Genomic DNA, 13,262 nt, shown 5'->3' with positions numbered 1-13,262 from the left:
AGATATTGTTATGATAATCTAATCACGATGCGGTTCATCAAATGCAAACAATAGCCAAATGGCCGCAGTGTTGACGGCCAAAACTCGAGCATGCGCAAACGTGACGTCATTATCGGAATCCCCAAAACCTCCTATAATTTATGTGGTTACCGTCTATTTAAATACAATTATCTAAATCAACTGGAATCTTTTTGTTGCAAAGCAGGTCTATTATCTGTTTAATAACAGCAATACTAACTGAAAAATAATAATTAACTTATGCACACGAACAATAACGTTTCAGCGAAAGCTCATCTGATGTCAATGACGACCAAATCATTCGAACGTATCTATTATGTCATCAATGGCGGGGATTTGATAAAACGACTATCAAAACAATCATCTTAGACCACTATTAAACCATACTGTAAGTTAACTGTAGTACTATCTATAACAAAAACACTATCTTCTAGTTATTTCAGTAATGAAACATTTAAGCGTTAAAGCATAGATTTACCAAATGTTATGCTTTAACGCTTTTAATTGTTGGGTTCGTACTGTCACGTTACGTACCAGTTTACCCAGTAAATATACACACTACACATTATAATATGATTATCGGTGCTACCTAATTTACGGGCAAAAGCTTTTTAAGTTTAACCATGTATTTTTAATAAGTATATGGACATGATTGTGTTCAAAATATTATAATTGTTGCAATTATTAAGGTTCATGTAAGTGTAAAAAGGCGTATTCTTCACATAGAAATACTTCAATAAATATTATGGCAATAAATTCAATTTATAAGTCAATAGCCTCGTAAACACTTGTAGAACATATAAGAAAATGCTAAAAAAAAAATATGATTCAAAATGTTGCTTTTGAAGAAATATACAGCGCATGCATGAAATTATCAAAATAACAAACGGAGTTAAATTGAACAAATTCCTTTGGTCAAAATATTGTATACACTTAATGTTAGGTACTACAAATGAAAAGTCCACACAACACACACCAACAATCCTAAAATAAGGAAAAGAAAAACATAAAAAAATGTCAAAAGTTAACACAATAATTGGGAACTACTTTAAGTATGGTGGATTTACCAGTGAACCTTCATTTTCAAAATTACTTATTTATTCGCAATACAGTACTCATTATAGTCACAAAATGACACAATTACAAAAAATAAACTATATTACCAAAAGGGAAAACACTTTGATTGTTCATTTGAAATATATAGGACTCGGAAAGACGACTAATTGGCTACCTTAAAACAAATTACAACATGTTTATGTCACATCTCGAACTCCATACACGTTAGTTAAACATGTGGGGCATAAAACATCCGGTTTCAAGGAAGTCGACATAACAATATTTCAATTAACGATCTAGGCATAATATTTGTGGGATCGGAAAAATGAATTATACAAATGTTGGGCACACGCACATATTAAACCAACTGAACACTTACATTTCTATAAAAACCTTGTCATCGATGAAAAAGTGCATTTGTTATTGTCTTGTCATGTTTACTTGTTCAGGAAGCCATTATTTGCCGGAAGTATATTCGAAAAATATTTCGTTTCAAAATCGATCATTGATAAATTACTCACGATCCGTTTGTTCTAAAATTTGTATAATTTGTTTATGAGGTAATTTAAAGTTATGTTATAAAGTAAATATTTAATATAAGCAATATTTAACAAATTCGCAAATACGAATCAATACACATTTCTGACCAAGATGGACGACCTATGAAATTAAATCGGGAGGAGAGTTTATTATATCAAGATTCTTTTCAAATAGTGCGTTTCAAGTAAGTGTCATTGTTATGGAGATATTATGAAAATGATATATTTTCATTAATTTTATTTTATAAGATCATAACTCTTATTGATCGCATGCTATGCGCGAAGAAAGTTAGTATTTTTCCAAAATCTATAAATAGCGACTCATGGCATTGACATGTTCATTTTGAAATACGCATAGTGTCTTTGTGGGGCTGTATTGACGCAATTCAATGCTGGGAGTACATTACATATAACTTGCATATACTGTTGGTGTCTTTATTTGGCACATTTGTGTTTTTTTTAATGAAATTGAGAATTTGCCATACCTTGCAATATTTTTGATAATAATTACATTATTACTACCATTTGTGAGTGTTTTTTTTTTAATTGTGTACATATATGGAATAAAAATGTGATTATTGCAACCATATGTAAATTTCATTAACTTATTTTGGGTATAACTGATCATTTTTATATTTTAAAATTTCATCTATATGGGGTCATTTTGGGACTTTACATGAACCTTAAGTAATGCATCCAAAAAATCAATCTTAAAACGAGTTACATGTTCCTAGCTTAAAGATCTAGCATCTTTTTTTTTCTAGCCACAGGAATTTAAAGCTGGTTCGGTGGCTGTGGTATAGTGGATGGGGTGTCTGCTAACTGGCTTAGTCACTGGGAGGTCTCTGTATTGATCCCTTAAGTGGGAGCATTCTTTAGATAACCCTAAAGACATACTATGGCGTACCTTTTGGGTTGAAAGTCAAGAAGACCTATAAGGTAAAAAGAGAAATGTACATCGAAGTACAATTATTGTACGTCGATATACAAATATAAAATACACTTCAAAGTATATATTTGTACGTCAAAGTACAATTTGAACTTCGACATACATGTTTGTGCTTCCGCATACACATTTTCTGAACAGCCAATCAAAACACTTGTCTCTTGAGCCACTTTTCCTTCAAATTTATTCATAATAATTGTTAAAAATCTCTTTTTAATTGTGGACAAAATGAATAAAAATATCAGAATTGCAAAAAGCACATAATTTTCAAGTATTTAATGCATTGAAATAGATGATATACAGTACAGGCACCGTTAGTGCTGCAACAATATACCGGTATATCGGTATATATCGCAATACGCAATCCGCATATTGTAGTGCGATACGATTTTCATCATACCGTTACGAAAATTTTACAAAAATTCATTCACATTTCGTCCAGAAAAGCCATCCGAAATAATGATAACAAGGTAAACAAAACAAAGCAGTGTATTTATTTTTTTTGTAAAAATAGCATTCTGAAAAGTATATTATACGGAGTAACGTTGTTACATCGGAGCATTCGTTCGATGCTTTTGAACAGATTATCGTTGAATTATCAGGGTTTTTTTTCCACTTTTTGGGAAGATAGCCCATGGCTTTGGAATTGGAAATTTTATCGGCATTTTCATGAAATTGGGAAAATAAATTCATTAGCCTTTTTTTCCACATGAAAAGTCCACTGATTAGGGAAATACTAAATTTGATATAACTCTTTATAATCATTCAAATTAAAAGAACAAAATCATATAATACTTTGTTAGATGTAATTGAATTGAAATTGAGATAAAATACGCATTAGACTTTTTTTGGAAATTGGGAATTTTTTGCCACATTTTGGGAAAAGAGTATACTTTTTGGGATTGGGAACATAGCCGAATTTCGGCTATAAAATCGGGCCAAAAAAAACCCTGATTATAATTTAATTGCGCACAGCTGTAAATGTTTCATTCGATTCTGAATTGAGCATTATTAAATGTGTAATCCAAATTTCGGAAATACGCTTCAAAATTTTAATGCTAATGCGACAATACAAAATTATAGCGTCAAATAAAAAGTGCTTTATCCTTTGTCTCATTAAAAAGCGCGCGAAAATTATACAGACATGTAGGATGTCGCATGGAAAGTATGGGTGTATTTTGTGTTGTATAAAATGGGAACATCACGTCAGGTGAATTACGTGTGTTCAGTGGAAAAAAACGCCCGGGTTGGACGTTATTTCATCACATCTTTAAAAAGTAACAAATGCCAAAATGTATTTGATACTTAAGAAAAGTTGCGAATGTTTGTGTTTTTTGTTATTCTTGAGCACATTTACCGGTATATAGTAAATATTTACCAAAATTTGCTTTAAAACTGGAATATACGGGATTATCGGGTAATTGGCAAGTTATAATTTTGATACAAGTTAGCAATATATTGCGATATATTGCAATACGGGTTTTTGAACTGACAATATATTGCAATACGGTTTTTGGCGTATTGTTGCAGCACTAGGCTATGTGTACTTAAACAAACGCCACTCGCCACGGTGTTCATTTCACTGTGTTCGCCAAATGAACCCCGTGTTGGGTGTCCAGATCAAATGTTCGCAGGGGCCGTTTTCAATAAGGCGAACACCGCGAATCACCGCGGACGCGTAATATCTGCCGCAGTGTCCGCTAAAAAAATAATAATTGAACATAAAAGTATTGTATTGATTCCTTTCATGTAAAAGTGATAATGAATAATGTTTTTCACACCCATGCTCATGACAGTGTTTTCTGTCTTTTTAAACGCCTCGTATAAAAGAAAACCATGTTCGCACGTAGCGTGTTTGATTATGCAATTAACAGTTTGAAGCCATGGAGAACTCATAACTGATTGTAGTAATCGTATTATCCCGAGTCTCTTGATTCCACGATGTATACCTGTCAACTGTCTCAATCGCATACATGCATCTTCTTCCATCTTTATCCATTACTTGACAATCCCATATATGCCCGATTTCCATTTGTAAAAGCAAATTATGGGTGTGTAATATAGACGATAATATTGACAAAAATGTCAATTACACAAACGTTAGCAATTTTCGAAAGTATGAAATGAATTTCGGCATATGATTCTATTTAAAGATTTGATGAAATAAGCGTCCAATCAAGACAAGGGTATTCCAAGGCATCGTTTACAGTTCATGTTCTGAAACAAATTGTAGCCGCAAATAAATACATGTATATGCCCAGATATTTTCGTGTCCAGTTTTTATCTACAAAAAGCGCACGAAAATAGCAGGCAACATTGTACAGGGCTCGGCCGTGAGGGCGACGTGGGCGACATCTTCGCCCGGGACATAATAATATCGCCCTTAAATTACATGAAGGAGAAGTTGACTTCGCCTTCTTTTTTACAACATCGACGTTTTTTTCTCTCAACTTTTTCATCTAAAAATTCTCTATTTTCACATGTCATAAAGTCACCGATGACACTTGTTATGTTATCAGTTTATTATAACAGCAAAAGATCGACTGCTGTGAAAGCTTATCCAGGCAACTAGCATACATGGGCATTCACTCCAAACAATAACGGTTTAGATCAAAAGATCATAGTGAGTGTCATTTCGCCGACAGTTTGGATAGTTCTCTGTTCTGCAAGCCCAATTAGTACACGCCTTGCAGGCGGAGTTAAGCGGTACATTAACATCGATAGTTACCAATGAGAACGCGCGCATTGTATATACATATGCAATAGTTTACCCGAGTGATGAAATGACGTCGTTATAAACATGTATTTACGCTCAAAAAAGTTTACACGCGCAACACATTCCCAACAGTAAATATGAATACGATTTATTCTAGTATGATCTACTGTTTACTTGTTTCGTGTTTCAAAACTCTTAAACACTAATTATCCAGTCGATGTGCAATTTATTTTGTCAGACATTAATTCATAACCATATAAATGAAAACTAACAACCCACCCGTGCAAATTGTAGTGCTAATTACCATAATTTTATCTACCGTATCCATACGTAAACGACTTTATTTTATATCCAGCAAGCTCTTTGCGCATGCTATAAGTTGTCTAATGATTACGTGATAATCACAGACTCTAGATTACATTCCATAATTACATGTTTTTGGCAGACGGTTAAAGAAAGTCGGAAAAGTTATTAAAGAAAAACAATATTGATCAAAGGTCTATTAATTACGTAGATCCACTACTGTAAAAGTCCAGCGAGTTTTGTCAGTTTGTTAATCCACCGATAATTACGAGTAACACCTATCTTATATAAACTGGAATCACAGCTCATTTTTATACTAACAAGTCCTAATACTACACAATAGACATTGAGAAAACACATTTCCTCGATTAGATATAAATTATCCGAGTATAAGAAAATTGCTACGTCATGACTCATGACCTTCGACATTGCACATGGCAGATGTATTGTAACATTAAACCCGCGTTCAATTCAAAGCTGGCGATTCAAATTACAAGTAGACTAATGGTGATTCAATAATGGAGAAGGCATTAACTGGATTTAACAAACATGTACGTGTAATATGGTTTGTTAAACCAGATAACAACAAGGAAAATTTGGATTATTAAATGAAACAGGTAAGGCATTCTCAAGTGTACATATTTCGGATATGTATACATTTTGGATAAACAGTAATAGATATACTATATGTAATCTATAGGTCTTTGGTCCCATGCATTAAGATTGTGTTTTGTTAAGACTCGTTTTTACCACAATTTGGTGATTTCATGAAGCGAAGAACTCCCAATGGCATTGGTACCGGGCCTTTTCCCAATTGGGTGAAAAAAATCACTGACTAATTATCATGTATTGATACATTATGATGTAAATAGGGTTTGGATTGTCATTGCATTATTAAAGTACTGTTTATTTTTATGATGCACATGGAAATCACAAGTTTTATTTGGATGAATTGATTAATGTGACTTAATATGTAAGGATTTATTGAATTTGAAAATAGCATTTGTTTGTCATTGATGATGATACTAAGGCTTGGTGTAATGAGGGGTATAAAACAAGCGAAGATTTTATTAAACGCCGAACAGAAATCACTTCTCCTTCTAGTGGCCTGACTTCTCCCTGAATTCAGCTCAGGGAGAAGTCACTTCTCCCTCAAGTTTGAACCTAGGCTGAGCCCTGATTGTAAAAGCTTTGTTGTGAATTTCAATTAAGTATCGGGGTACATGTTTCTCGCAAATGACTTGGAATTGGCATTGCACATTAAGTGCCGTGTACAGTTCATGAATATTCTTTTACAACGACCAATGAACAGCGTCATCTATATTTAGATTTCATTCAACATGTATAAGTCATTTTCTGGGAATCGGGAGAAAGTGAAAGCGATTTTTCGAAAATAAACCAACGTTTTGTTGTCTGTGTACGTTTGTTTGGTTCTCATTTGTTTTCAGCAAATCTTATGAAAATTAATATCGTAATTGTAAATGTTAAAAGCAAGTCCTGTTTCCAATATCATATACGAGAATTACTTCGATATGTTACATGAAAATGACATGTACAATTATTGTTTTGATAGATGACACGTGCATAGCTAAAGTTTGTGTTTCGTAAAACATATGATATTGGATTGTCGGTGCTTGTTTGGAAAATAAAACAAAGATGCAGTTGGCGGTTTTCTATAGTCCTTTTTCACTGACCAACATTATAATTAATAGTGCACGTGCTTAGTTAACATTTAGGGGGTAAGAAACACGGGTTCTAGACACGTTGGAAGAAAGTCATCACGGTGATCACCGGTGTTCCCGTTATCGATAGCGTGAAATCGCGGCGATTTCGGGTGTTGGCTGAACACCGCATTCAGTAGTGTGTCCATGGCACCTTTGACACAACCCTTACTTGTCATGTATTCTTGCCTGGATTTCTTTAACAAAATAGTGAAAAATATTTTCTTTTACCATTGATATAAAAAAAAACTTAATAAAAATAATTATTAAAAGAAAGAAATAATTGAAAAGAAGAGTCTAGAGTAGACCCACAATTGGTAAACATTATTTGTTGCCAAAATCAAGAATTTTGATTGCTTATTCATTTGAAGACCAATTTAACTTTAAAATAAGAAAACCCTCTTAATATAGAAAGGAGACAAGTTAGAAGTAACTATGAAATTAATAAAAATAATAGCAAGTTATCTCATTTTGTTTGAGTGAAATGAAATAGCCTAAGGGCAGATTTGCTTCATTGTCACTATCAGAGACATACCAGTGCATGCATCGTATTACCAATTAAGGCTTAGGGGCCAGATCATTTATGACCCTAGAAACCACAAGAGTTCTGTGTGTCCATCAGCTTATCAAATAGATGTATCAATAGATCAGTGAAATACTATGGTAACTACAATAGTAATAATACTTCAGTAACAGATGTGATACACTGAGATAAAGATATTGCCTTAGTTCTTTTGTATTTGAGACCGTTTCCATAAATAATAAAGAAGTATTTTTTACAGCTTTAAAGTTTTTTTTTTAACAATAAATAACTCAAAAAAAGTTTATCAATTACAGAATAATGATTGATTTAATATAGAATAGCTTAAATTCTTCCTTTGTCATGTTTAAATGCTACAATTTTCAATCGACCAGTATTGACCAATAATGACCAGTAATGACAAGTTTTGACCGTTTTTAACCGGGTATTGACCGCCGGCCTGGTCAATACTCAATTCACCGATCAATATGCCAACCCTGATCACGACCGTCCAGCGCATTACTGTGTAGGAAATTCCCAACGGTAACCAAACAGTTACCAAACATTAACGGGATAAATAATGTATAATAACCTCCCCGTTGGTCGTTTTTTATGATAACCATAACTTGAATAAGTCAGAGGTTAATTCCGCCACGCCAGGTCAATAAATATGCACGATATCTATGAGTTAGCGGTCGATAGGCGCATAATTTGGTATAAATTATAATACTGTGAAACCATTTATTTTCGACAGCACAAAATTTCGTCATTTTTATAAAAATGACGATTTCGTCAACACTTAAATTCGCCGATTTCTGATTTTGAAATTTAAAAAAATGCGTCATTCAATATCCGATTTGTGTGTAATACATATTCGCGATCAATCGCAGTTGCGAAAAATCGTTGTACGAATGCGGGAACACACTTTAGAATCACTGCAGGAGGTGGGGCCTGTTTGTCACATGCCAATTAACTAGTCTGTTGTTATCAAGGGACAGTAATGGACCCTCTTAATGTATGCCATTAACACGTTCATTGTTATGATTAGCGGACAAGTGGGATCGAATAACCGTTAACGAGTGTTTGTAACAACGAAGCCAATTGCCAATTGGGTATGTGTTCTAGTTGGTATGATTTTTATTAAAATGCTGTCAATACCGTTTTAAAACTGTTTGTGTTATACGAAAGAGGTTCCAGTTTGTTAAGTGTTTTTTTTCAAATAAAATGCTTTTTTATTCTAATATCAACATTAAAATTAGAAACTCTATGTGTGTGTTTGTTCTTAAAAAGTAAACTACCGGTATATAAATCAATAATGTCAATAATTGAAAAATAAATAAATTGATACATATCAAATAGTAATAAGTGTGGTTAAACGCAAACAATCAAACAACAAACAGCAATTAAAATATTCTTTATTAATTTGTGATAAATACGCATGTTGATCACACATCGTCATCTTTTCATTTGGTTTTATTGTCTTTCATCGGCATTCGCTGCGTGATGGCTTTTATGCAACACCCCTGAAAAACACAATGCACCTAATGGGTAATAAAGTTATAAACAATTAGCGCTAATTCATTACCATTCTACATAAACGAAGTCAACGCATTCGATACAGCTGTAATGCACACGCGTTTTAAATAGGTGTCACGTGTCAGTTAAGTACCTTGTGTAATCTACATCCCTTTGTGTCAAAACCGGATTAATCTTGATTACGAAACAGCAGTGAATGTGTGCATGGATTATGTTGGAATTTAATGCCTCATGTGTACTGTAAAGTTTTAAAATATTGTTCAACTTGGTGTTTGCATTTGTTCAAACATAGAGCATGATTGTTCGTTAGGATCTTAAATTCGCCGATTGGTCGACTGACGAAATTTATGAAAATTAATGTCTGGCGATTAATAATGGTTTCACAGTAATAATAATGTTTAATAAATACGAACAATATCTATGAGTATGCGGTCGATAGTCGCATAATTTGGTATAAAAAATAATAATGTTCAATGTCAAATATCTCGAAAAGCAACAGATGTAAGGTGTCTTCTGATTGGCTAACACTCAAGAGTCGGTGAAAAGTGTACATTTCTCGTTCTACCTAGTAAGTCTTAATTTGCATGGGAACTTTCATATTTTTTCAGCATAATTGCCTTCAAATTGTTAATTTAACAACTCTTTGACATTGTTTGCACATCTGATCTTATTATACCATAGCTGATTTTTGTTTATAGATAAACAGATATAGACTTTTCAAAGTTCTATAAAAGTTCACACATGTTCCATCCAAGTAAACCAACAGAACCAATAAAGATACAGCGTACAAAACAAAACCTAAGTCAATGAAATCAATTATTTCTTGCTTTAATGGTACCATTTGGATGAGTTTGTGGTTAAGATAGGTAAACTTTTATAAGTTCTTGCAGTTTCAGTGTTCCTTAACCCTTGCATTGTTGATAACATTGTGCAGCCATGGCCAAGACAGAGCGCATTGCAACTATCAGCAACCCATTGGGTTATAAAGCTGATAGTTCAATTATTGCAACTTATCCCAAATCATAACATTGAAATATACTAGGTAGTTTCCATCACCCTTTCAGGTTACAATACACTAAATGATCGCTTCATGTAGGGCTGTACTCTCTAAAAAAATATCATAGTTGACAGGAAGGCATGTTTTACACTTTTTACCATTATTCGGGTGTTATCTTGCGGAGATAATGGTAGGGCATGAATAGGACTGGTGTTCACTACTGAATCCCTGAAATATGATACACTTGAAGACTTTAGTAAACCATTGCACTAGAAAAGGTTACATTCCACAAAGAAACGGCCGAAAAAAAAGTTGCAAAAACAGTCGATTTTGATTTGTGTCAAGTTCTTTCTTGCATTGTACATGACATATCTTTTTTATGGCATAAATCGATTCTGCTTAAAATGGCCTTTAAGAAAAGGTATGGTTATGGGGGTCTCTATGTGCAAAATGTTGCATTTATTTTCGCTCAAAGTTGTCGCTTTTACATTGAATTATATAGGAAAACTATTCAGTGTATTATGACCTTCACACAAAAAATCCAATATGGCCGCCTTCTAAAAGCACCAGCTTTCGAACCGTGTACACAAATACAGTATAGTTCATAACTTTTGGTCCAAAACGATAAAATTTGAAACAGTTAATAACTTTAAACATTTAACTACTAAACCAGATCATGTTTATACTGATGTTTTTATTCTTAAGTGCTTGATTAGCCATGACAAGGGCAGAAGAATATGTCATTGCGCCGAATGACTCGCTCCTTGCAGAATAATATGAGATGTGTCCAATGTTTGCAGCCAGTGAAGTCACACTGTGCCCATGTCGTGATCACAAGGGACACACATTTTTTTCAGTTTTTCAGGTTGAAACTGCTTGCAAACACAGCACTTATCCTCGTCAGCAATATCAGAGTCAGAGTCATCTGAATATGAATCTGACTGAAGGTTTAAGTTTATGTGTGATGGAACAGGAACAGGTTCTGGAATGGGGTAACAACAGGATTGTTTGTTTTTTTGTGAGCTGACAGACCTTTTACAGCTTTTCAGGTTGGAATTGTTTTTGCGCTTCTTGGGTGCTGGCAGTTCACATAAAGGCTGGGACTGTGCTTTGCTGAAAATTTCCTGACATATGTCTGATCGGGTAATTTCTTGCCTGGAAACAACACTACTTAGTGTTTTATTGATCGCTGTTATATTATATTCTTTCTTTTTATCAATAACAGACTCTGCAGCCTTGAAATAGGAGTCATTGTCAGACTGTTCAGCAGCTGAGACAGGTGTAGGGTCTAAACCGACATATGGCTCGGAGGGCTTGAAGTTGTCAACAAGGACTGCTGTTCTGTCGAGAGGATATATACCAGCTTTCTGAAAATACATCTTTAGATTGCTATTAGAAAGTGCTTTGACATATGCATTTGAAGCCAGTGCAGCTACATTGAATTAAGTGATTTTGGAAGATGGGTTGTCCCTCACAAATTTTTGACACATGTTATTATAAATCTTTTGTAATGGACCAAAGCATCTAATATCCAAGGGTTGTAGGCAATGGCTTGTATGGGCAGGAAGCACAAACAAAAGCACATTATTCTTTTCTGCCCATTCTAGTACAGGAACATTGATATGTGACTTGTGTCCATCAAATATCAATAGGATTGGCTGACTTGCATTTTGCCTTTGAATGTAGCGTACAAAATGACGTTTCAAGTACTCAAGGAATATGGTAGAATTGGACCAACCACTTTTAGACATAGTGCCAGCAGAGCCAGGTGTTGAACCTTGAAACAAGTCCTCATTCATGCGCTGCCCCTTGAAAATAAAAATGGTGGAATTTGTGATCCTAGCGCATTGCCACCACCAATGATTGTGGTGATTCCTGACCTTGATGAGGTTATGGCCGGGACACATGCCTTGCCACTGACAACATACAGGGGAGAGTGTTCAATTTGTATACCTTTCTCATCAATTTTGTATACACATTCAGGCTTATTTTGTAGATTATTATTTTTGATGAGAGTTTCTAGATTGTCAAAGTATGAGTATACTGCCTGCTCAGTTGTGGATTTTGCTCTTCACTGACTAAGGGCTCTAGGTTTCACTACCTTTATTTCAGGCCAACGTCGTCTGAAACCATGAAACCACTTGACTGACGATGGGTTGTCATGTGTTCGCTTCTTCAAGAACACTGCATAGTCAGTTGCCTTGGCTACAACCTCAGTTATTGTGAAACCATACCCAAGGTTTGCCATAAATTTAACATGGTCGACAAGTTTTGCTTCCTATTCAGTGGAGAATAATGGACCCTGTCCTGTCATGACAGTCTGCGGATCTACCCTGCCTTTCACTCTATCTCTTAGGGTGTTGTGTGGTACACCGTACTGTCTAGCAGCAGTTTTTACTGGTGCACCAGTTTGCATTACCATTTTGTATGCATTCATCATAGCTGATGGTGAGTATCCTTTGTGTTTTGATACTCTTTTTTTGTGGAAACACCTGAAACATAATTAAATTGCTACCAGAAAAGAGGAGAGAAAAAAAGAAAATGTTTCTCTAATGTCAATTTTTGCAAAGTGGATCAGATATGTTGAACTGCACACTAACTTAACTGTGATGTAACCTATCGCCATGTGATTTACCATGGTCATGTGACACTTGACGCAGACCAAAATGTGGGTCATCTGTCAAAAAGTTGTAAGTTTAAAATCATTTTGTATCTGACTTTTATATATATATATTTTTGTAAATAATATTAAAAATAGTTATTTTTGTTCAAAATTTATGAAAATTTACCTGTTTATATCGCATTTTAACGATCGATAGCTACGATCGTCTGATTTGTAAACAAAAGCATCGGTGCACACAGATTGATGACGCGTACACGCTCGCGCATGCGCGGTAAACAGAAAATAGA

At 34.4% G+C, this 13,262-nt stretch overlaps 1 protein-coding gene across 1 annotated transcript in view; it reads left to right on the top strand.

Annotated features, from left to right (window-relative positions):
- Nucleotides 1-271: 271 nt before the first annotated feature.
- The window catches only part of LOC127857615 (DNA repair protein RAD51 homolog 1), a 67,667-nt gene continuing 54,676 nt past the window's right edge, over nucleotides 272-13,262 (top strand). Inside the window, exon 1 of the mRNA XM_052394097.1 lies at nucleotides 272-406. The gene's annotated coding sequence lies outside the window, so the exon portion shown is untranslated. The remainder of the gene's footprint in view (nucleotides 407-13,262) is intronic.

Source organism: Dreissena polymorpha, chromosome 14 (genome assembly GCF_020536995.1).
Source record: "Dreissena polymorpha isolate Duluth1 chromosome 14, UMN_Dpol_1.0, whole genome shotgun sequence".
NCBI classification, from domain to species: domain Eukaryota; kingdom Metazoa; phylum Mollusca; class Bivalvia; order Myida; family Dreissenidae; genus Dreissena; species Dreissena polymorpha.
This window is presented reverse-complemented; position numbering and strand designations above follow the sequence as displayed.